The sequence below is a fragment of the Dipodomys merriami genome, unplaced genomic scaffold (genome assembly GCF_024711535.1).
Source record: "Dipodomys merriami isolate MVZ:Mamm:240054 unplaced genomic scaffold, mDipMer1.0.p SCAF_19, whole genome shotgun sequence".
NCBI lineage: Eukaryota > Metazoa > Chordata > Mammalia > Rodentia > Heteromyidae > Dipodomys > Dipodomys merriami.
In genome coordinates this window covers 13,561,655-13,584,491 of record NW_027203270.1, presented here as the reverse complement: position 1 = coordinate 13,584,491, position 22,837 = coordinate 13,561,655, and the positions used below count along the sequence as shown (strand labels likewise).

The window sequence follows — 22,837 nt, the reverse complement described above, 5'->3', positions numbered from 1 at the left end:
CACACACACACACACACACACACACACACCACACACACACACTCTGTAGAAAATTTGTGACAAGCAATACCATAAATGACACAAAAATAGGTATTTCCTCTACCTTTTGACCCCACTATACCACTATTGGGCATATATCTGAAGAAGAGTAAATCAATACACTGAAAAGATACCTGCATATCCATTTTTATCACAACACTGTTTACAACAGTCAAATGATGGAATCAACTGAGGTGCCCAAATCAGATAGTGAACATATATATATACATATATATGTATATATAGATATATATGTATATACACACACACACACATACACACACAATGGAATATGAAACAGCCATAAGAAAGTCACAAAAAAATAGATGTCATTCACAGGAAAAAGGATGTAACTAGAGGACATCCCTCACTGAGCAAGACAATCTGAGCTCAAAAAACTAAGTATCTTATGTTTTCAATTATATGTGAAAGCTAGACCTAAAAGATAATTCATATTCATGGGCATGTACATAGTTATAAATATATACATATTTAATTACTTAGATCAACCCAGAACATGAATCAAGCTAAGAGATTAATCAGGAGAAGGAGGGGAGAATGAAAAAAGGCAAACCAATTGTGGGACATATCACAAATATATAAAGAGAGCAGCACAGAGAAACTCAAAAATTGACATTCAATTGGGAGATAGCAGGAAGAGAAACAGCATGCGAAGGTGGACAGAGAATAGTGGGAGGGGACTGTGCTGGTGGGAGGATAAAAGAGGTTAAATACTGTTGAAATAGATTTTTTTTTTTTTTTTGGTTGGTTGTGGGGCCTGAATTCTGGGCCTGGGTGCCATCCTTGAGCTCTTTAGCTCAAGGTGAGCTCTCTTATCACTTGAGCCACAGTGCCACTTCTGACTTTTTCTGCTTATGTGGTGCTAGGGAATCCAACCCATGCAAGGCAAGCACTGTACCACTGAGCCACCTTCCCAGCCTGAAATAGATTATTTGTATAAAAATAAAAGAGAAACCTGTTGAGAATGTTATTTTTTAGGGAGAGGGGAGCCAGGAGTATGATAGAGGGGGTAAAAATAATTGTAATACAACAGTATAAACCTGTGTGGAGATGTAACAATGACCTCCCACCCTATGTATAACTAATATAAACGAATAAAAATAGGTATTTCCTACTCTTTGTCTTTATTAGGAAAGCACAGCTTCAAAGTACAATAAAGAGGCCACTCATAATTTTACATACTTTAGTAAGCAAGGAGAATTAGATGAATCTTTCTATTGCAGTGGCCAATATTTCTTCAATTTCCTTAGCAAATATTACCTTGTCTTCACTTAGTGTAGTATGTGATTTGTCAGTTGTTATTTAATAGCAACTATGATAGTCCCTGTTTCTCAATGTGATGAATAACTCAGTTCTGAATCAACATTTTATATAATATACAAACTGAAAAAAGTTAAGTTTGTCCAGGTTCTGGGGGCTCAGGCCTGTAATTCTAACTACTCAGGAGTCAGATCTAAAGGATTGCTATTCAAAGCCAGCCCAGACAAAAAGTCTATGAGACTCCTAAATAACCAGCAAAAACTAGAACTAGAGACATGGCTCCAGTGTAGAGCACCAGCCAAGCTAGCAAGACAGGTAAGCAAGCTGGAGGTCCAGTTAGCCAAGTATGGTAGATATACTCGTAATTCTAGCTCAGGAAGCAGGAGGATCATGACTACAAGACTAGATAGAGAGACCATCTCATAAAAGTAAATAAATAAATAAGCTTAAAGGCTTTTAAAATGCCAGCAAGGAATACCAACAAGCTAAGCAAACCTCTAAACTACAACTTCTATTCAATGAATCATTTATATTATCATAATAGTAATTATGCTTATAAAAATAATAGCTCCGTTTTCATAAAAGAATAATGTGCAATTATTCTAAATGATGTTATTTTTTCCTAAGATAAAGCAATGGCTCTAAACTACTGAGGTACTAAGTATATTAATATTTAATTTTATTAAACTAGGTAATTATAAACTAACTTAATGAGTTCATTTTTTAAAACTCCCATACTTGGGATACAAACTATTATGATAAACTGCCAAACAAGCATATTAAGGATATAAACTTACCCAGGATTCATAAAAACATGGATCTATATTCATAATAAACATGTTACTATTACATGTCTTCACAGTAGACAATAATGTCAAAATGCTGACCATATAAACTAATATAAAATCTAAAACACCCACAATGTTTGTGAAATAATGTATATAAACTTGAAATCAACTTCTGCTTCTCAGGAATAATATTACAACTGGAAAAATATAAAATTGCTTTTCAGACACAAGGCAAGAAGTTCCACAGTTATTGGCTTTCTACTTGAAAACACTGATGGAAAGTCCTTCTTGAGGACCTGGAGCAGTTCCGATCTCAAAAATAGCATGTCTTAGTAGGGCTAAATTAACAGCAGAGTAGATTACTCAAAACACACTTTAAAAACAGCAGTATGCCTGAGGATGTAGCTCAGTGACCAGAGTACTTGTTAGTATAACCAAGGCCCTGGATTCAATCCTCAAATGTAGAAGAAAAGAGAAAAAGAGAGAAGGGAATATGCTACAGCATGTAAGGGGAGAACCAATATAAAAAGGATCAAACTGTCAAGGCCTTCACTTGTAATCCTAGCTACTCAGAAGGCTGAGATTCGAAGATCATGGTTCAAAGACAGCCTGGGCAGGAAAGTCTGTGAGACTTGTATTTCAAATAAACCACTCAAAAAAGTGGTTGATAACACTACTAAATATCCCCATGCTGCTGATCACATGTATGGTGTATATGTGTACACCGTTATATGTTATAGACCGTGATAGACAATTTGCTCTAGGAAAGTTAGAATGAACTTGACTTTAAATGAGCATCATTGGGGCTGGGAAGGTGGCTCAGTGGTAGAGCACTTGCCTTGCATGCCTGAGGCCCTGGGTTCAGTTCCCCAGCACCACATAAGCAAAAAGAAAAAAGCCGAAAGTGGAGCTATGGCTCAAGTGGTAGAGTGCTAGCCTTGAGCTGAAGAGCTGAGGGACAGCGCCCAGGCCCAGAGTTCAGGCCCCACGACCGGACCCAAAAAAAATAAAAATAAAAATAAATAAATAAATAAATGAGCATCATTATTCCACAATACTGTAAAATTTGGGAAATTATGTAATCACTTAATCACAATTAAAAAAAAAAGAGAACCTGGAGAAGGTAGGGAGGGAAGGGATAGTAGGGGGAAAACAATGGAGGGGGTAACAATGCTCAATAGGAAGTGTACTCATTACCTTACTCATGTAACTGTAACCCTCTGTATAGTATCTTTACAATAAAAAATTAAAAAAAAAGTGGTTGATGCTGTGGCTCATGTGGTACAGTGTGAGCCTTGAGCATAAAGAGGCTCAGGGATAACATGCAGAGTTCAAGCACCAGGATCAGGATAATGATGATGATGATGATGATGATGATGATGATATGATATGTCCCCTAACTTTTTCTATTGAGATGGTGTCTGAACAAACTTCGTTGCCTAAGCTAGTCTGGAACCATAATCCTGCCATGCCAATCTTAGCCTCCAACATTGCTGGGATGACAGGCCTGTATCACCACCATGCCCAACTCCTGGTTGTCATGAATTTTTGACTATGCTGGCCTCAAGTCAAAACCTTCCTATCTCTGCATCTCAAGGATCTGGTATTACAGAACTGAGTTTAAATCAACTTTTTTTTCTGTTTGTCAGAGTTCATAATCAAACCCGTGGAGTCAACTTGTTTCAGCAACATAACCATGTACTCTATTAGAGTTTGTCTGTTAACACATACATAAGAACAATTAAGCCACATGCCAGTGGCTTACACCTAATCCCAGTCAGGAGGATAATATATGAGTGTGGCAGTGCAAAACTAGCACAGGAAGGAAAATCTATGACATTCTTATCTCCAACTAACTATAGTAAGCTGGAAATAGAGCTATGGCTCAAGTGGCAGAGCACTAGACTTAAGCACAAAAGCTCAGGGACAGTGTCCAGGCTCTTAGTTCAAGCCCTAGTACCAGGCACAGCAACAATTAAAACACATACACGTGCATGCACACACACACATATACATGCACTATTGGCACCAGTGGCTTATACCTATATCTCAGAAGGCTGAGATCTGAAAAGTATGGCTCAGAGGCAGCCCAGGCAGACAAATCCATAAAGCAAAAAGGAAGAAATGGAGCCATGGTTCAAATGATAAAACAACCATGAGTGAAAAGCTGAGAAATATGTGAGGTCTTAAGTTCAAGTCTCACCATCAGCACAGACAAAGTATACAACACTGTGAATGAACTAAATATGAATGAACTGTTCATTTAAAAATGGTGTAGCTGGGCTGGGAAGGTGGCTCAGTGGTAGAGCGCTTGCCTTGCAAGCCTGAGGCCCTGGGTTCGATTCCTCAGCACCATATAAGCAAAAAGAAAAAAGCCGGAAGTGGCGCTGTGGCTCAAGTGGTAGAGTGCTAGCCTTGAGCTGAAGAGCTGAGGGACAGCGCCCAGGCCCAGAGTTCAGGCCCCACGACGGGGCCCAAAAAAAAAAAAAAAAAAAAAAAATGGTGTAGCTGGGGGTGGGGGTGGGGGGAGGAGATGGGAAGGGATGGTACGGGGAAACAAAGGAGGAGGCAACAATGCTTGACAAGAAATGTACTCATTACCTTGCCCATGTAATTGTAACCCCTCTGTACGGTATTTTCACAATTTAAAAAAAAAAATGGTATAGCTGAAGCCAGGCATCAGTGGCTCACGCCTGTAATCCTAGCTACTCAGAAGGCTGAGATCTGAGGATCACGGTTCAAAGCCAGCCCAGGCAGAAAAGTCCGTGAGACTCTTATCTCCAATAAACTAGTAGAAAACTGGAAGTGGCGCTGTGGCTCAAGTGGTAGAGCAAGCTTGCCTTGAGCTGAAGAGTGCAGGAACAGCGTCCAAGCCCAGAGTTCAAGCCCCACGACCAACAACAACAACAACAAAAAGGTATAGCTGGGCACCAGTGGCTCACGCCTGTAATCCTAGCTACTCAGAAAGCTGAGGTCTGAGGACCACAGTTCAAAACCAGCCTGGGCAGAAAAGTTCGTGAGACTTTTATCTCCAATTAACCACCAGAAAATGGGAAGCAGCACTGTGGTTCAAGTGGTGGAGTGCTAGTCTTGAGCTGAAGAGCTCAGGGACAGTGGCCAGGCCCAGAATTCAAGCCCTATGACCAACCAAGAAAAAAAAATGTAATTTGAGAACTGAGGGTATACCTCAGGGAGAAAGAACTGGCCTAGCAAGCACAAAGGCCATAGATTCAGCCACCAGCCCCACAAAAAAATAACATTTAGAAAATAAAGTGAATTTTTAAAATGCTTATTTTAGCCATTTTGGACAGAAATATTTCCCAAGTATATTAACTATAAAAGGGACATAGTCGTGTTCCTTTTGTAAGGCAAAGCACACTGAAAATAATATTTTCTTGTTGACTCAAGCTTACCATTATGAATAGCAGCAACTGTGAGGAAATCATCCCTTTTCTGTCTTTGTACAATTACTTAAAGACTTATTTTTTAACGATTTTTAGTAATTCTTAATCCAACTATGTCATGGATTCCAAACCAAGAAAAATGCACCTATGTATACATAAAAAAATTTCACACAATCTTAAATTCACAGACCTATTGTAACCCAAACAAATTGAGATGGGGGAGAGGATTGTCACCTAATATTATCTCAATGATCCTTTCCATCCAGTTTCAGTCTAATGTGATGAGACAGCCTCAAGATTTATATAGGTCTATAGACTTGTATTATACTTTTTACTTCTTATAGTTTTATTTATTTGTTTGCTATTTATTTATTTTAGTACAGGGGCTTGAAATGAGGGCCTAAGCACTGTCCCTGAACTTCACCCCCCCCCAGCTCCCCCAGTTATCGGGCTTGAGTTCTGGGCCAGGGCACTGTCCCTGAGCCCTTCAGCTTAAGGTGAGCACTTGACCACCTGAGCCACAGTGCCACTTCCGGTTTTCTGGTGGTTTATTAGAGATGTGTCTCACAGACTTTCCTGCCTGGGCTGGCTTTGAACCATGATCCTCAGATCTCAGCCTCCTAAGTAGCTAGGATTACAGGCCTGAGCCACCGGTGTCCGCCTGTCCCTTAACTTTTTTTGCTTAATGCTGGCATTCTACCACTTAAACCACAGCTCCACTTCTCAATTTTTGTGGCTAATTGGAGATAAAGAATATCATGGACTTTCCTGCTTAGGCTGGCTTTGAACTGTACTCCTCATACCTCAGCCTCCTGAGTAGCTAAGTTTACAGGCCTGAATCAGTCACTAGTATCCAGTGTCTCACAGTTTTAAAAGTAGTGGTTCTAGTTCACTGCCAATTTCTCTATGCTTACTGGCTACTAGCCAACACTTACAAGAACTTATGTTTTCAAAATTCAATGAGGGCCATTGAAAAATTAGTGCTACATGTCCTATACTAGCCTCTTTAAAAAGGAAGGATACAAAAATTATAGTCCTGTTAAAAGGCTAAAACAAGTAATTAGAGTAAGAAAAAAATTACAGCTGGGCACCGGTGGCTCATGCCTGTAATCCTAGCTACTCAGGAGGCTGAGATATGAGGATCACAGTTCAAAGCCAGCCAGGGCAGCAAAATCTGTGAGACCCTCATCTCCAATTAACCACTAGAAAATTGGAAGTGACACTGTGGCTTAAGTAGTAGAGAGCTAGCCTTGAGCAGAAGAGCTCAGGGTCAGTGGCCAGGCCCAGAGTTCAAGCCTCATAAACACCAACCAAAAAAAAAAAAAGTTCAGGGAGAGTACTCAAGCCTAGAGTCCAATCCTATGACCGACAAAAAAAGAAAAAGACAAAAGAAAAGAAAAGAAAAGAATACTTCCAAGGTTTTGGTGGCTGTAATCCTAGCTACTCAGGAGGGTGATATCTAAGGATCCCAGTTTAAAGCTAGCCAGGAAAGTCCAAGAGACTCTTTTTGGTTTGTTTTTTGTTGGTCCTGGGGCTTGAACTCGGTTTGGACATTGTCCCACGTGTTTTCATTCAAGGCTAGTGCTCTACCACTTTGAGCCACAGCACCACTTTTGGTCTTCTGGTGGCTTATTGGAGATTAGAGCCTAATAGACTTTCCTGCCCAGGATGGCTTTGAACAACAATCCTCAGATCTCAACTTCCTGAGCAGCTAGGATTACAGGTGTGAGCCACCAACACCTGGCTATGAGACTCTTATTTCCAATTAACCACCAGAAAACCAGAAGTGGCACTGTGGCTCAGTGATAGAGCACGCCTTGAGCACAAAAGCTCAGGGGCAGCTCCCACGACCAGAGTTCAAGCCCCAGGACCAGGAGACAAAAAAAAAACAAAAAAAAACCCTACTGAAAAAGCTTTTGTTACTACAAGATAACTTAGTTATCTCCTGAATGATCCACAGCCAAAGCCAAAATCATTCTTAGTCCCTTGCAAAATAATCACTCTCAACATGTCCATTCTCCTACAAATAGTAAATCCAAAATCGCATTAATTTTTCTGCCTTAATCTCTTTCAAGTATATCATGTCAACCCTAGTCCTTAGACTTCTGTAATCTTCCTCCATATGTTAAAACATCTAATTTCTATATAACTATTCATCACCATACCATCAGAGCAGTATTTTTAAAACATCTGATCATGCCGGGCGCTGGTGGCTCACGCCTGTAATCCTAGCTACTCAGGAGGCTGAGATCTGAGGATCGCGGTTCAAAGCCAGCCCGGGCAGGAGAGACCGTGAGACTCCTATCTCCAATAAAACCACCAGAAAACCGGAAGTGGCGCTGTAGCTCAAGTGGTAGAGCGCTTGCCTTGAGCTGAAGAGCTAAGGGACAACGCCCAGGCCCAGAGTTCAAGCCCCACGACCGACAAAAAAAAAAAAAAAAATCTGATCTTACCACACCCTTGGTTTTATATAATTTTCCTATCAAGAAGCACAACATAATGTCTCTTCAAGAAAAAACTATGGGGCTGGGAATGTAGCTTGGTGGTAGAGACCTAGGTTCGATTCCTCAGTACCTCATACACAGAAAAGGACAGAAGTGGCATTGTGGCTCAAGTGGTGGAGCAAAGCTCAGGGATAGGGCCCAGGCCCTGAGTTCAAGCCCCAGGAATGGAGGGGGGAGGGAGGAAAAGCCCCTATTGTTGAGCAAACATAAGACCCCAGTTCAATCTCCAGTACTGAAGGTGAAAAAAAGAAAGGAGAAAGTATGAAAAGTGTCATAAGGCTTGGAAGGTGGCTCAGTGGTAGAGTGCATGCCTTGCATGCATGAGGCCCTGGCTTCTATTCCTCAGCACCACATAAACAGAAAAAGCTGAAGTGGCACTGTGGCTCAAGTGGTAGAGTGCTAATCTTGAGCACAAAGAGGCCCAGGGACAGAGCCCAGGCCCTGAGACCAAGCCCCAGGACCGGCAAAAATAATAAATAAATAAATAAATAGTTCTATTTTGAGTTACATGAACATACCCACCAACAAGAATTCAACAGACAAAGGAGGAGGCAACAATGCTTGATAAGAAATGTACTCATTACCTTGCTCATGTAACTGTAACCCCTCTATGCAGTATTTATACAATAAAAAGTATAAAAAAGAGAATTCAACAGACTTTGCAACACTTTGCTGTATTATATTTCCAACAGTTAAAAAAATAAAGGACATTGCCCAAAAGCACCTTTCCAGTTCCCATTTTACCAAGTATCTACCCAAAAAATCCTTTTAGATACTGATCTTCTTAAGGTATATAGTTCTACTAATACATTTTTCAAATCCCATATAAAATCTCACACCCTCAAAAATCTATCTCATTACTCTCCCTGTATCATATAGCTTGTTCTTTATACATTCTACTTGCTACCTCAACATTCACTATACCAGTGGTTTTTAATTAGGAGTGATTTTGCTCCTCTTACAATTTGGCAATGTTGGGAAACATTTCTGTGTGTGAAGGGGCCAGTACTAAGGCTTGAACTCAGGGCCTCAAGCTCTTGCTTGGCTTTTTTGCTCAGGGATGGCACTTGGTAACTTGAACCATACCTCTACTTCCAACTTTTTAGCTGGAGATAAGATTCTCCAAGATTTGTCTGCCTGGGCTGGCTCTGAACCATGATCCTCAGGTTTCAGTCTCTTGAGTAGCTAGGATTACAAACTTGAACCATCAGTACCTAGCAAGGGAGGCTTTTTTTTTTTTTGGTCCGTCATGGGGCTTACTCTGGGCCTGGGTGCTGTCCCTGTGCTCTTCAGCTCTCTTTACCGCTTGAGCCACAGCACCACTTCCAGTTTTCTAGTGGTTTATTGGAGATAAGAGTCTCACGGACTTTCCTGCCTGGGCTGGCTTTGAACCGTGATCCTCACATCTCAGCCTCTTGAGTAGCTAGGATTACAGGCGTGAGCCACCAGCGCCCAACTAAGTGAGGCATTTTTTTTTTTGTCGGTCGTGGGGCTTGAACTCTGGGCCTGGGCGCTGTCCCTCAGCTCTTCAGCTCAAGGCAAGTGCTCTACCACTTGAGCTACAGCGCCACTTCCGGTTTTCTGGTGGTTTATTGGAGATAGGAGTCTCATGGTCTCTCCTGCCCGGGCTGGCTTTGAACCGCGATCCTCAGATCTCAGCCTCCTGAGTAGCTAGGATTACAGGCGTGAGCCACCAGCGCCCGGCTAGTGAGGCATTTTTGATGGTCAGTACAGAAGGGCTTAACACTGGACACCATAGGTAAAAGCCAGGAAAACTGAAAAATAAACCCTGAAATGTACAGCATAGAGATCCCCATAACAAAGAAATGTCCCGTCCAAAATATTGATGCTGCCATGGTTGAGAAACCTAGCACATTACAATGTATTTATTCTCATATCTCTTTTTTACGGGGGTGCCAGTCCTGGGGCCTGAACTTTTGGCCTGTGTGGTGTCCCTGAGCTGTTGTACTCAAAGAAGCACTCTATACTTGAGGCACAGCTCAAGTAGTTGAGTGGAGGTAATAGTCTCATGGGCTTTCCTGCCCAGCCTGGCTTCAAAACACAATCCTCAGATCTCATCCTCCTGAGTGGCTAAGGGTAAAGGCTTGAGCTACCAGTGCCCAGCAACAAAGTATATGTCTTAAATGACCCTACTTTGGTAACATCAGTATATATAAAATGTAGCATTCAAAAAGATAAAAAAGAAAAAACAAAGAAAGAAAAAGAAAAGAAAAAAATTAAAAGGCTGGGCACGGTGGCTCAAGCATTTTTTTTTTCTTTTTAATCTTTTTTTTGGTCAATCGTGGGGCTTGAACTCTTTAGGCCTGGGAGCTATCCCTGAGCTTTTCAGCTCAAGGGGAGTACATTACCACTTGGTGAGCTACCAGTGTCTAGCAACAAAGTATATGTCTTAAATGACCCTACTTTGGTAACATCAGTATATAGAATGTAGCATTCAAAAAAAAAAAAAAGAAAAGAAAAGAAAGAAAGAAAAAGAAAAAAATTAAATGGCTGGGCACTGGTGGCTCAAGCATTTTTTTTTCTTTTTAATCTTTTTATTGGTCAGTCATGGAGCTTGAACTCTCTGGACCTGGGCACTGTCCCTGAGCTTTTCAGCTCAAGGGGAGCACATTACCACTTAGTGAACCACAGTGGCACTTCGAGTTTTCTGGTGGTTAATTGGAGATAAGAGTCTCATGGACTTTCCTGCCTGTGCTGACTTTGAACTGCAATCCTCAGATCTTAGCCTCCTAAGTAGCTAGGATTACAGGAGTGGGCCACTAGCACTGGGCTTCTTTTTAGTAATTTTAAATCATTTTCTTTAAGACGGTACACTCATGTACTAAGTGTGGAAATAAATTTTGATTTAAAACTTTATTTTGAGATACAAAGTTACAATTTATAGTTTGGTGGAAGGCACAACAGAAACACCAAATAAGAGTGACTAATTTGATGGGGCTGGGAAGTTGGCTCAGTGGTAGAGCCCTTGCCTTGCATGCTTGAGGCCCTGGATTAGATTCCTCAGCACCACATAGCAAAAAATAAAAAAGCCGGAAGTGGCTCTGGGGCTCAAGTGGTAGTGCCCTAGCCTTGAGCTGAAGAGCTGAGGGGCAGCGCCCTGGCCCAGAGTTCAGGCCCCATGACCGGACCCAAAAAAAAAAAAAGTGACTAATTTAAGAATATATCTCAATGGTACCACAAGTACTTAATATGGGCAAGACCCTAAGTTGGATCTCCACCATAAGAAAAAAAAAAAGTGATAAAATTTGACTATAAAGACCTCCAGTTTTGGAGATGGAGTTATGGTTCAAATGATAAGAGTGCCAGCCTTGAGCAAAAATGATAAGCAAAAGCATAAAGCCCTGAGTTCAAGCCCTGGTATATACAAATACACATACATATAAACACAGAAAAAGACATGTAGTTTCACAACTGTTCAGCAATGACACATGTATTCATCTGTTTTGTAGTAACTGAGGATAGAACTCAGGGCTTCCTAGCCAACTGCTCCACATTGAGCTATATTCCCATCCAGGTTAAAAAAAAAAAAAATGTATAATCGGGTGCCAATGGCTCATGCCTGTAATCCTAGCTACTCAAGAGGCTGAGATCTGAGGCTCATGGTTCCAAGCCAGCCTGGGCAGCAAAGTCTGTGAGACTCATATCTCCAATTAACTACCAGAAAACCAGAAGTGGTATTGTGGTTTAAGTGGTACATTGCTAGTCTTAAACTGAAGAGCACAGGGACAGCGCCCAGGTCCAGAGTTCAAGCCCCACAACCCACCAAAAAAAAAAGTATGTAGAGGTACTGGGACTTAAACTCAGGGCCTGGTTAAACCAGTTGTTTATATTAGATGGAATGTAAAATACTGTGAGGCTAATAAGTTTTTCTGGGTTTGGGGGAGGCAGGATAGGGCACAACTGGGTTTAAACTAAGCTTTGTGCTTTACAGGAGGGTGTTCTATGACGAGTCATACCAACCTTTTTTGCTTATTGTTTGAATAGTCTTGCCATTTATACTGGGAGCAGGCTAGACACCAGGTCTTCTATTTGCATTTACCCACATCTGGGATAACAGGTACACATCAGAGCAACCAGCTCCCCCCCAAATCCCCGCCTCATGCAATCTCTCAAACATTTTGCCTGGGCTGGATTTGAACAATCCTCTTGATCTCCTCCTGAGTAGCTAGGATTATAGGCTTGAGCCCAGCTTTACTGTAAATTTTTGAAAGATTACCTGTATTTAAAAATCTGTGTTCTGGGCTAGGAACTGGTGGCTCATCCCTGTAATCCTAACTACTCAGGAGGCTTGACATCTGGTTGGCAGTTCAAAGCCAGCCCTGGCAAGGAAGTCTTATGAGACTCTTATCTCCAATTAACTACCAAAAAAGCCAGAAGTAAAGCTATGACTCAAATGGTAGAGCACTAGCCTTAAGCACAAAAGCTCTGGGACAGCACCCAGGTCTTTAGTTCAAGCCCCAGGATGAGAATAACAACAAAAATCTTTGTTCCAAGTGGCCAGCTACTCCAAAAGCTGAAATCTAGAGGATCTCTGTTTGAAACTAGCCTGGGCAGAAAAGTCTACAAGATTCTAATTCCAGTTTACAAGTAAAGTGCCAGACTGGAACAATAATCCAAGTGGTAAAGCACCAGCTGTGAGCAAAAAGGCAAAGGAAAGAATAGGTTCTGAGTTCAAATCTCAATACCAGCACACACAATCACAAATCTGTATTCCAAGTTCAACCAAAAAATTAAAGTTATTTGATTCCTATTTAAAGTTCTCAAACTACAGAAATTCCAAACAAAGTCCATCTGTGTTGATAAAAATGAACAATTTCATAAACCCCATTTGTCTCTGCATATAGCCCTCCTCCCAAAAAATTCAAACGTATTCCAATACTAAAAGCACTAAATTAAAAAAAAAAAAAAAGCAAGCTGGACACCAGTGGCACACACCTATAATCTTAGCTACTCAGGATGCTGAGATTTGAGGATCATGGTTCAAAGCCAGTCCGGGCAGGAAAGTCCATGAGACTCTTATCTCCAATTAACCACCAGAAAGCCAGAAGTGGCACTGTGGCTCAAGTAGTACAGTGCTCAGCTTGAGCTAAAAGCTGAGGGACAGTGCCCAGGCCCAGAGTTCTAGGCCCATGATAGGGGGGTGGGGGGGGGGGGAGGGGAGGAGGGAAGCATCACTATTTTATTATCTATTATTCAGAGGTTTGGTATAACATTTTGCCATAGTAATAAGTTATTGTGAAACTTATTTCAAGTTGCCAAATTAGCTAATACATATTACAAAAACAAAAATTCATTTATCAACAATTTTTTTTGATGCTGAGGATCAAACCCATAGCCTTGTTCATGCTAAGCAAACACTATTTTCTTTTAAAACTATCCCATTCATTGGGCTTTGGTGGTTCATTCCTGTAATCCTAGCTACTCAGGAGGCTGAGATCTGAGGATCATAGTTCAAAGCCAGACCGGGCAGCAAAGTCCGTGAGACTCTTACTTCCAATAAACCACCAGAAAACCAGAAGTGGCTATGTGGCTTAAAGTAGTAGAGCACTCACCTTGAGCTGAAGAGCTCAGGACCAGCGCCCAGGCCCAGAGTTCAAGCCCTATGACCCACAAAAACAAAAACTATCCCATTCTTTAAAAATAGTAGCTATCTCTAACCTGTTTATAATATATTAGCATGTATAATCAGTATGATCAAAAAAGCTACGCAGGGCTAGGAAGGTGGCTCAGTGGTAGAGTGCTTGCCTTGGATGCAGGAGGCCCTGCGTTTGCTTCCTCAGTACCACGTAAGCAGAAAAAGCTGGAAGTGGCGCTCTGGCTCAAGTGGTAGAGCACTAGCCTTGAGCTGAAGAGCTGAAGAACAGCACCCAGGCCCAGAGTTCAGTCCCCATGACCGACCAAAAAAGAAAAAAAAAAAGCTATGCAAACAATGAAATACCCCAACTTCATCTTGCTAACAAATTTCCCTACTACAGGACATTTTCCTTTCTAATTAAAAAAAGTAGTTTCTCATCTTTTCCTTTTTTTTCTCTTTGCCTGAGACCCAGCATTTTACTAGTGGAGAAACTTGTCTTGGTCTGTCTACCTGAAGGCACTAGAATAATTGTTCTGCTTTTGGTAAAGTTTGCTGACATTTTTGTGTGAAATACTTGTGATTAGTTAAAAGCATTAAATATTTCTGTTATCTAATAACTAATCAATTTCTTTCATAATGAGACCAAATGTCATGATATGCCTGGATAAACTCAGACACTTATTTTATGTTAACAAACAGTTCCAAATTCTCCAAAAGTCTATATTTTCTATAATATAGAGTGCTTCCCAGGTTTGAGTCCCATCATGGTAATTAGAAAAAAAAAGTACTGAGTTTAAACCTGAGATACTATCTTTTCATTTGAATGTAATGTTTTATTACTGTCAAAGTACTCCAAGACTATTAAAGCCCTCTAAACCAATTGGTTCTTACAAATTCCTTCATGTATAAAACATTAGAATTATAACCAAATTAACAAATCAGATACCAGAATGCCAAAAATTAAGTCATTTAAAGGGAATCTAGAGAAAGAGCCAGTTGTGAAAGAACAGGAAGTAATCGCTGCCATTTTGTAGATGAACTATTTAGGAACACAAGAAGTGCCACACTAATCTGGAATCAACACTGGCGAGCTCTGAATATTCTGACAATGGCACCAGAGGTTATCTGAAATAACCCTTAGACAGTTTTTCCTTCATAATGAATTTATCCTTTTGATCATCAACATACTTTTATCACTTTTAGGTAGAGTTCTGCCAACTATGGAAAAGCTTTGTTTTTTATCTGTCCTAAACAACAGACTACTTATATGCTGAAATAGAGCAAGTAATTGCCTGTATCCTATGTACATCCTGAATTTCTATAGCCTTTATGGATAAATTCTCTTTGTATATCTTTCTAAGATAAAAGCTGTTACTTTACTGAGCTATATGCTTAGGTTTACACATGCAAGTATATATTAATTCATTCCCAACAACAAACCATAATACAGAGAAATAGGCTTTGTGACAGTTTAGATGCCTAGAACAACTCTGCATATTAAAGTGTACAACTTTGTTATGAAGAGTCAAATTCAATAAAATGAGATGAACATCAAAAGAAATAAAGACATAGAGATTCCATTTGTGAGGAAAACATAATAAAACTGCAACAAAATCATGAAATTATATGACAGAAATTAAATTAGTGTCATCACTATTGCTAACATCTTATTCAAACAGGTTTCAAAATGCAACACACCAATTAAGATATATTCAATAGGGGCTGGGAAGGTGGCTCAGTGGTACAATGCTTGCCTCACAAACATGATGCCCTGGGTTTGATTCCTCAGCACCACATAAGCAGAAAAGAGCCAGAAGTGGTGCTGTGGCTCAAGTGGTAGAGCACTAGACTTGAGCTGAAGAGCCCAGGGACAGCACCCAGGCCCAGAATTCAAGCCCCACGACCAATCAAAAAAAAAAAATTAACAATAAACTCAGTAAATCTAAACATTTAAAGAAAAAAAAAAGGATATACATCAACTCCTTCAAGACTAGAAGACTACTTTTTTGGTCTCAAAAGCCATTTGGCAACACACTTACAGAATGCTAAAATTGTTCTATTTAGTTATTTGCACTCTACTAAGAATAAAGCCAGTAATTACTGCAAACCAGGTCAGTACAGAATATAGATTATCAGACCATAAGACTGGATGGGGGAATTGTTTAAGTGGTACAGCTCCTGCCTGGCAAATGAAAACCCAAGATAGATAAGAGAGATACATACATATAAATATGTCATAATTGGATAGATTAACGTTTTGCACTTTCTTAAGAAACAGCACTCGCTACAGAAAAGACTGTAACCTAGTAATTTTTATAAACTTTCTATGTGTCATACAAAATATTAACCTTAAAGTTTCACAATACAGGGGCATGTTCACCAGTATGTCTGTAATCATCTTTAATAATTCTTTAGAAAGCCAGACAAAGAAAAAAAAAAGGGTGGATAGAATGAGAATATACAAAGTTATTCTATGTTAAACCTAACGAAAATTCAACTTGCTCAAAAAAAAAAAAATCAATTCAGATTTCTCTCAAAAAGAGACACCAAAACAGAAAGGGATCCTTTTCCATAGGGCATATATATCATCCCCAACAACAGATGCAAATATATTTCTCATGGACCGATCTCAGGGGAAGAGCATGAAAGTTACTGTTATCGATTGTAAAACCAAAGGAAAATGAATAACCTTTCCAAAGGAAACGCCATTACTTCCCTCTCCTGTTCCCCCTCCCTTTAGTGTATACATAGATCTGTGTCTGAAGAAACTGACTTGGACTTCTGCAGCATTGCAGTAGACCAGAGGATGGGAAAGGGGGAAGGGGAGAGGGAGAGAAATTATTCAAGCACCCCTTCAGAAAGGGGTATAGATTCCCTGAGTGGAGGGTGGAGAGGGATAGTAGAATCCACCCAGCTGGCTATCCAGGGCAGTCTTCCTTCCCCAAGAATGCATAGACAGTACAAAGGAGAAGAAGCAGGGAGGAGCAGAGGACCAGAAGGAAAAGGGACCTCGCGCCTTTAAATCGGAGTGAACATCAACCTAGTCTCCCAACTAGGGCCACACCTTCCTAGAAACATCCCCTTCCACCACCCCTTCCGGTGACCCTCAGGAAAAAGGAATTTAATTGCTCTAGCCCCTTTCAAAACAGGAGGGCGCCCAGCACACCAGCTTCTACACCCCACCCACAGAATCACAGACCCTCCTTGTCTCCCTCCCCCCCCCCCCTCGCAACGCACACACCCCACCCCCACATCCCTTCTTCCACCCAGAGGCCTGAGTGGGCCGAATTTCCCCGCCCCCCTCCGAGTCTCCTTTTCCCTAGGCAGAGGTGCCCTTACCCTTTCCGACGACAGGTCTGCGGCCGCCTAGGCAGGCGCAGCCCCCCGTAGTGCTCCGGTGGCCGCTAGGCTGGAGGCCGCGGAGTGAGGAGGGGGTCCGGCGACAGACCGCCGCCCCCCCACCCCCGGAGCCCCAGCCAGCCGCCCTGCCCAAGCTCTGCGACAAGGGGCGGGAAGGGGGGGCGGGGGGGCGAAGGGACGACTCGGGTCGAGGAAGCGCCCTCAAGCCCTCGGGCTCAGCTAAGATGGCGCGGGGAAGTGCCGGGAGCTGCCGCTGCCGCCTCGGGGGAACCGGCCCGGGCCTCGGCCGCCTCCGGTCCTCACACAGCCGAGGCCCTCTCGGGCCCCCGCCGCGGCCCGTCCGCGGGCGGGCCCCCCACTCAGCTCTCCGCCACCACCACCACCACCACCCCTGGGAAGGGGGCGCTCACAAAGGGAAGAGAGGCCGCGGGCCGGGCGGCGGGCGGCTGGGGCGGGGTCCCTGGGGGCCGGGAGGCCTCAGAGGTTCCCGGGTGCTTAAGCGCTCTCGGCCCGTCAAGGTCTCAGGGCGAGCGGGACCCTTCCTCTCTCCTCAGGCAAGCGGCGGCACCGACTCACTCTCTCTTGCCACCCTCCCTCTCTCCTTCCGAGCCCTGAAGCCACAGAGCCCGGCCGCTGCCCTGTTCCCCCCCTTTCCCCGACACCACTCCCCTCCTCTCGACAGTCATCCCAGTCTCCAATCTCGCGAGATTTCCCTCCTGACAGGCCCGACCCTGCGCGAGACACGACGGCGTGCGTGTGCGCGCCTTTGCGGGAGCGCGCGAATCCTTGAGCTGGGCGGAGCCGCCTGGGCGGCCGGAGTATTTTGCCTCCGCCCAGCCTCACCTGTGCTCTCGCTAGCGGAGCAGGCGCCACGCGGGCGTCAGGTGCGTTCGTTTCTCCCTAGAAATCTGATGGAGGAGACCTTATCTGCATTCCACCAACTTCCTTTTTTCCCCCAAAGCATCAGCCTCCTACTAATCCGACCATTGTGAAACTTTGCCCTGAAGTGTAGAATATTCCATTCCTACACCTCTTACTCTTACTTAGTTCACCTCTGTGGAACTTAGAGGTGAACTGGGCAGCATAATCAGTAAGGAGTTGAGCTTGTGAGAATCTAATAGTGTAGTACTAATTTGGGGGAGTGGTAGGAAGGTTTGAAAGTACATATTAAGACACCCTGTGTCTTCCAAAAGTTGTGCATTTCGTAGGTTGAGTAAAATAGTTTAAAATTAAAGTATCCTGATTTATCCTTTAGGGAAAAAGAATTTATCTCATTTCTTTTTCCTCCTCCCACCCCCGTTTAATATCGGATCTAGGCTTGAATTTAGTGAGCCACAACTCCACTTCCGGCCTTTTTGGTGCTTAATTGCAATATGGGTAGAGTCTCATGGACTTTCCTTCCTGATCTGGTTTGGACTCATGATCCTCAGACTTTAGTAGCTAGGATTACAGGAATGAGCCACAGATACCTGGTATATCTTACTACTTTGTGGCAGGGGATAAAACTTTTATAGTATTTCTACAGAAGAACAAAAAGGAAGAAAACAGAAGAAAGAAGGAAGGGAGGGAGGGAGGAAAGTTAAAGTAATCTTAAAAATTGTGGTTCATAGCCGGGTGCTGGTGGCTCACGCCTGTAATCCTAGCTACTCAGGAGGCTGAGATCTGAGGATCGCGGTTCAAAGCCAGCCCGGGCAGGAGAGACCGTGAGACTCCTATCTCCAATAAACCACCAGAAAACCGGAAGTGGCGCTGTAGCTCAAGTGGTAGAGCGCTCGCCTTGAGCTGAGGGACAGCTCCCAGGCCCAGAGTTCAAGCCCCACGGCCGACAAAAAAAAAAAAAAAAAAAAAAAAAATTGTGGTTCATGGGACTGGGAATGTGACTTAGTGGTAGAGTGCTTGCCTACCGTGCATGAAGCCCTGGGTTTGATTAGTACCACATAAACAGAAAAAGCCGGAAGTGGAACGGTAGCTCAAGTGGTAGAGTGCTAACCTTGAGCACAGAGACGCTCAGGGACAGAGCCCAAGCCCTGAGTTGAAGCCCCAGGACCAGCCAAAAGAGAAAAAAAAAAAAGAATTATTCCTTATGGCCTATATTTGTCAAACACTCTCAAAAGGCAACTTCCCCTCAGCATAAAAAATCATGCCCTATTGCCTATACTCCTAGCTGCTGAGACTCTTCTACTGACCACTCAAAAATGGAAGTAGAGCTGGGCACCAGTGACTCACGCCTATAATCCTAGCTATTCAGGAGGCTGAGATCTGAGGATCAAGGCTCAAAGCCAGCCCAGGCAGGAAAAGTCCATGAGACTCATCTCCATTAAACCAACAGAAAACTGAAAGTGGCACTGTGGCTCAAGTGGTAGAGCGCTGGCCTTAAGCTGAAGAGCTGAGGGACAGCACCCAGGCCTAGAGTTCAAGCCCCACAACCAGGGGGAAAAAAAATGGAAGTGGAGCTATGGAGTACTTGCCTTGAGGGAAAGAGCTCAGAACAGGGCCCAGGCACTAAACTCAAACCCCCCCCCCCCCAAAAAAAAAAATTCATGCCCTAGTTTTTCCTTGAAGGGAGGAAGGGTGGTTACTATCTTCATTTCTCTTCCCCTTCACAACCCAGGTTCTTGGGAAACTGATTTTGCTGAGGATGCCCTTTATTGTGAAGTCATTTAATCCTTTCACTTCTATCATCTGAAATATTTAACATAGTTGACATCCTTCCATCTCAAAACTGCTTTTCAGTACCACTCAAAACCAGTTTTCCCTCTACATTTCTTTCCTGGCAGGGCCCCTCTTCCTTCATACAGCACTGTTGCCCCTCCAATTCTGATAGGTTCCAATAAGAAATTGTTATAACCAGGGATAGAGCACATGCTTAGCATGTAGGAAGTTCTGAGTTCAATTCCTAGCATCACACCTACCCTCCACCCCACACACACACACAAAAAAAGGACAAAAGAAGAATGTCTTATTCTCTTCAGTTTTTCAAATATTGGGGATGGAGATTCAGGCTTTCCCATGTTTTATGGAAAATTTCAAGCATATAAAAAAGGAAGAGGATTAGAATAGAGTAACAAACTTCCATGTGTCCATGACCCAATTTCAACTACGTCCAACACTTGATCTTTGTTATTTCACTTCTTTTCCCTCAAACCTTTCCTCTCCATAACTCCCTGGGATATTTTTTAAGTAAATCCCTTGTAAACCATCATACTTCACATGTACAGTTTATTGAGTGTCTCTTTTATTGTAACATAACCATAATACCATCACACATTTTTAAAAAATTAATTCCTAGCTGGGTATCAGTGGCTCATATTTGTAAATCCTAACTATTAAGGGGCTGGTATGTAAAGTTTGGTGGTTCAAGGCCAGCCATGACAGAAAAGTTCTCTAGATTCCATCTTCAAAATAACTAGCAAAGCTGGGCACCAGTGGCTCATACCTGTAATCCTAGCTACTCAGGAGGCTGAGATCTGAGGATTGCAGTTTAAAGCCAATCTGGGCAGAAAAGTCCGTGAGGCTCTTTTTTTGTTTTGTTTTGTTTATTGGTTGTTGCTGCTATTGTTTTTTTGTCGGTCGTGGGGCCTGAGCTCGGCCTGGGTGCTGTTCCTCAGCTCTTCAGCTCAAGGCTAGCACTCTATCACTTGAGCCACAGCACCACTTCCAGCTTTTTCTGCTTATGTGGTGCTGAGGAGTGCTCATGCATATAAGGCAAGCACTCTACCACTGAGCCACCTTCCCAGCTCCATGTGAGACTTTTATCTCCAAATAAAACCAGAAGAAAAGCCGGGCGTTGGTGGCTCACGCGTGTAATCCTAGCTACTCAGGAGGCTGAGATCTGAGGATCGCGGTTCAAAGCCAGCCCGGGCAGGAGAGACCGTGAGACTCCTATTTCCAATAAACCACCAGAAAACCGGAAGTGGCGCTGTAGCTCAAGTGGTAGAGCGCTTGCCTTGAGCTGAAGAGCTGAGGGACAGCGCCCAGGCCCAGAGTTCAAGCCCCATGACCGACAAAAAAACAAACAAACAAAACCAGAAGAAAGCCAGAAGTACACTGTGGCTCAAGTGCTAGAGCACTTTTCTTGAGCTGAAGAGCTGAGGGACAGTGCCCAGGCCCAGAGATCAAGCCCTAAGACTAAAAAAAAAAAAAAAAAAAAAAAGCAGAGTTAGAAACATGCCTCAATTGTTAGAACTCCAGTTGAGCAAGTGAGAGGCCCTGATTTCAAACTTAAGTATTGCCAAAGAAAAAGATAAGAAAGCCAGGAGCTGGTTACTCACGCCTGTAATCCTAGCTACTCAGGAGGCTGAGATCTGAGGATCTCGATTCAAAGCCAGTCCAAGCAAGAAAATCGGTGAGGTTCTTATCTCCAATAAACTACTCAGAAACCTGGAAGTGGCACAGTGGCTCATGTGGTAGAGTGCTAGCCTTGAGCTGAAGAGCTGAGGGACAGTGTTAGGGCCCAGAGTTCAAACCCTATGATGGACCAAAAAGAAAAAAAAAAAAAGAAAGAAAGAAAGAAGGAAAGGAGGGAGGGAGGAAGGGAGGGAGGGAAAGCAGGAAGGAAGGAAGGAAGGAAGGAAGGGAGGGAGGGAAAGGAAGGAGGAAGGAAGGAAGAAAGAAAGAGAGAGAAAAGAAAGAGAGAGAGAGAGAAAATAAAAGAAAGCATTGCTAATAGCCAGGTGCCAGTGGTCAATAACTGTAATCTTACCAGCCTAGCAGGATGAAATCTGAAGATCAAGATTCAAAGCCAGCATGGGCAGGGCTTGAACTGGTTCTAGGGCTTGAACTCTGAGCCTGGGCATTGTCATTGAGCCTCTTTGTGCTCAAAGCAAGTGCTGTACACTTAAGCCACAGTGCCACTTCTGGCTTTCCTGAGGGGTTACAGTTACATAAGTTTACTCTCATCTCTAACCACAATAAAAGCCAAAAGTAGAGCTGTGGCTCAAGTGGTAGAGTGCTAGCAAAAAAGTCAGAGACAGTTACCAGGTTCCCAGAACACACTCACTCACACACACACACACTCTCTCTCTCTCTCCCCCCCCACACACACAGCACCATTAGTAAAGACTGTAAAGCTTATGAATTATTTCATTTTGTTATGCATGCTTGTGCTGATACTGGAGCTTGAACTCAGGACCTACCTTTGCTTGGCTTTTTCCACTCTAAGCTGATGCTCAACCACTTGAACTATACTTTCACTTCTGTCCTTTTCTTGCTTGTTAATTGGAGACCGGATTCTGTGCCCTGGCTAGCTTTGAAACATGATCCTCAGATCTCAGATTCCTGAGTAGCTAGGATTATAGGTTGACCACCAGCACCTGGCTAGTTATTTCATTTTAAATAGAGCTAACATTTAGAGTTACTTTGGGCCAAGCAGTGCATGAACAAAATATAATCCAAAAAAGAAAAAATAACATTCATCCATGTAAAGAAAATGATCATGCCTGGAACAATTGCAGATAATGCAGTTCTGTGGGTTTACTTCTTGACCAGTTCTCTTTGTCCCTGCCTTGATCCACTCTGCTTCTGCTGTGGGTTCATGCCTCAGTTTCTCACCTGATATTCTATAATTACATTCTAACTACACTCCTTGCCTGAGCCTTTTCCGTACGTTGTTAGTTAATCCTCACGACTATCAGGTAGGTAATATTATTATTACCTTCATTTTATAAAGAAACCAAGGTTCAGAGAGGTTATATCATATGCCCCAAATCACATAATGCTAAGAGGTGAGCTAGACTTTGAACCCCATTATGAATGAATCTATAGCACACTCTCTTTTCCATATTGTACTTCTGGCACCATTGACTAAGGGCAATTTTATGCAATATACACATCCCTGATGTGTTTAAAAGATGCTTGGCCAAGTGA

General features: G+C 42.7%; 1 protein-coding gene across 1 annotated transcript in view; it reads right to left on the bottom strand.

Moving 5' to 3' along the window:
• Taok1 (TAO kinase 1) overlaps positions 1-17,624 on the bottom strand; it is a 112,376-nt gene extending 94,752 nt beyond the window's left edge. The window contains exon 1 of the mRNA XM_070027372.1: positions 16,952-17,624. The gene's annotated coding sequence lies outside the window, so the exon portion shown is untranslated. The remainder of the gene's footprint in view (positions 1-16,951) is intronic.
• Positions 17,625-22,837: the final 5,213 nt, after the last annotated feature.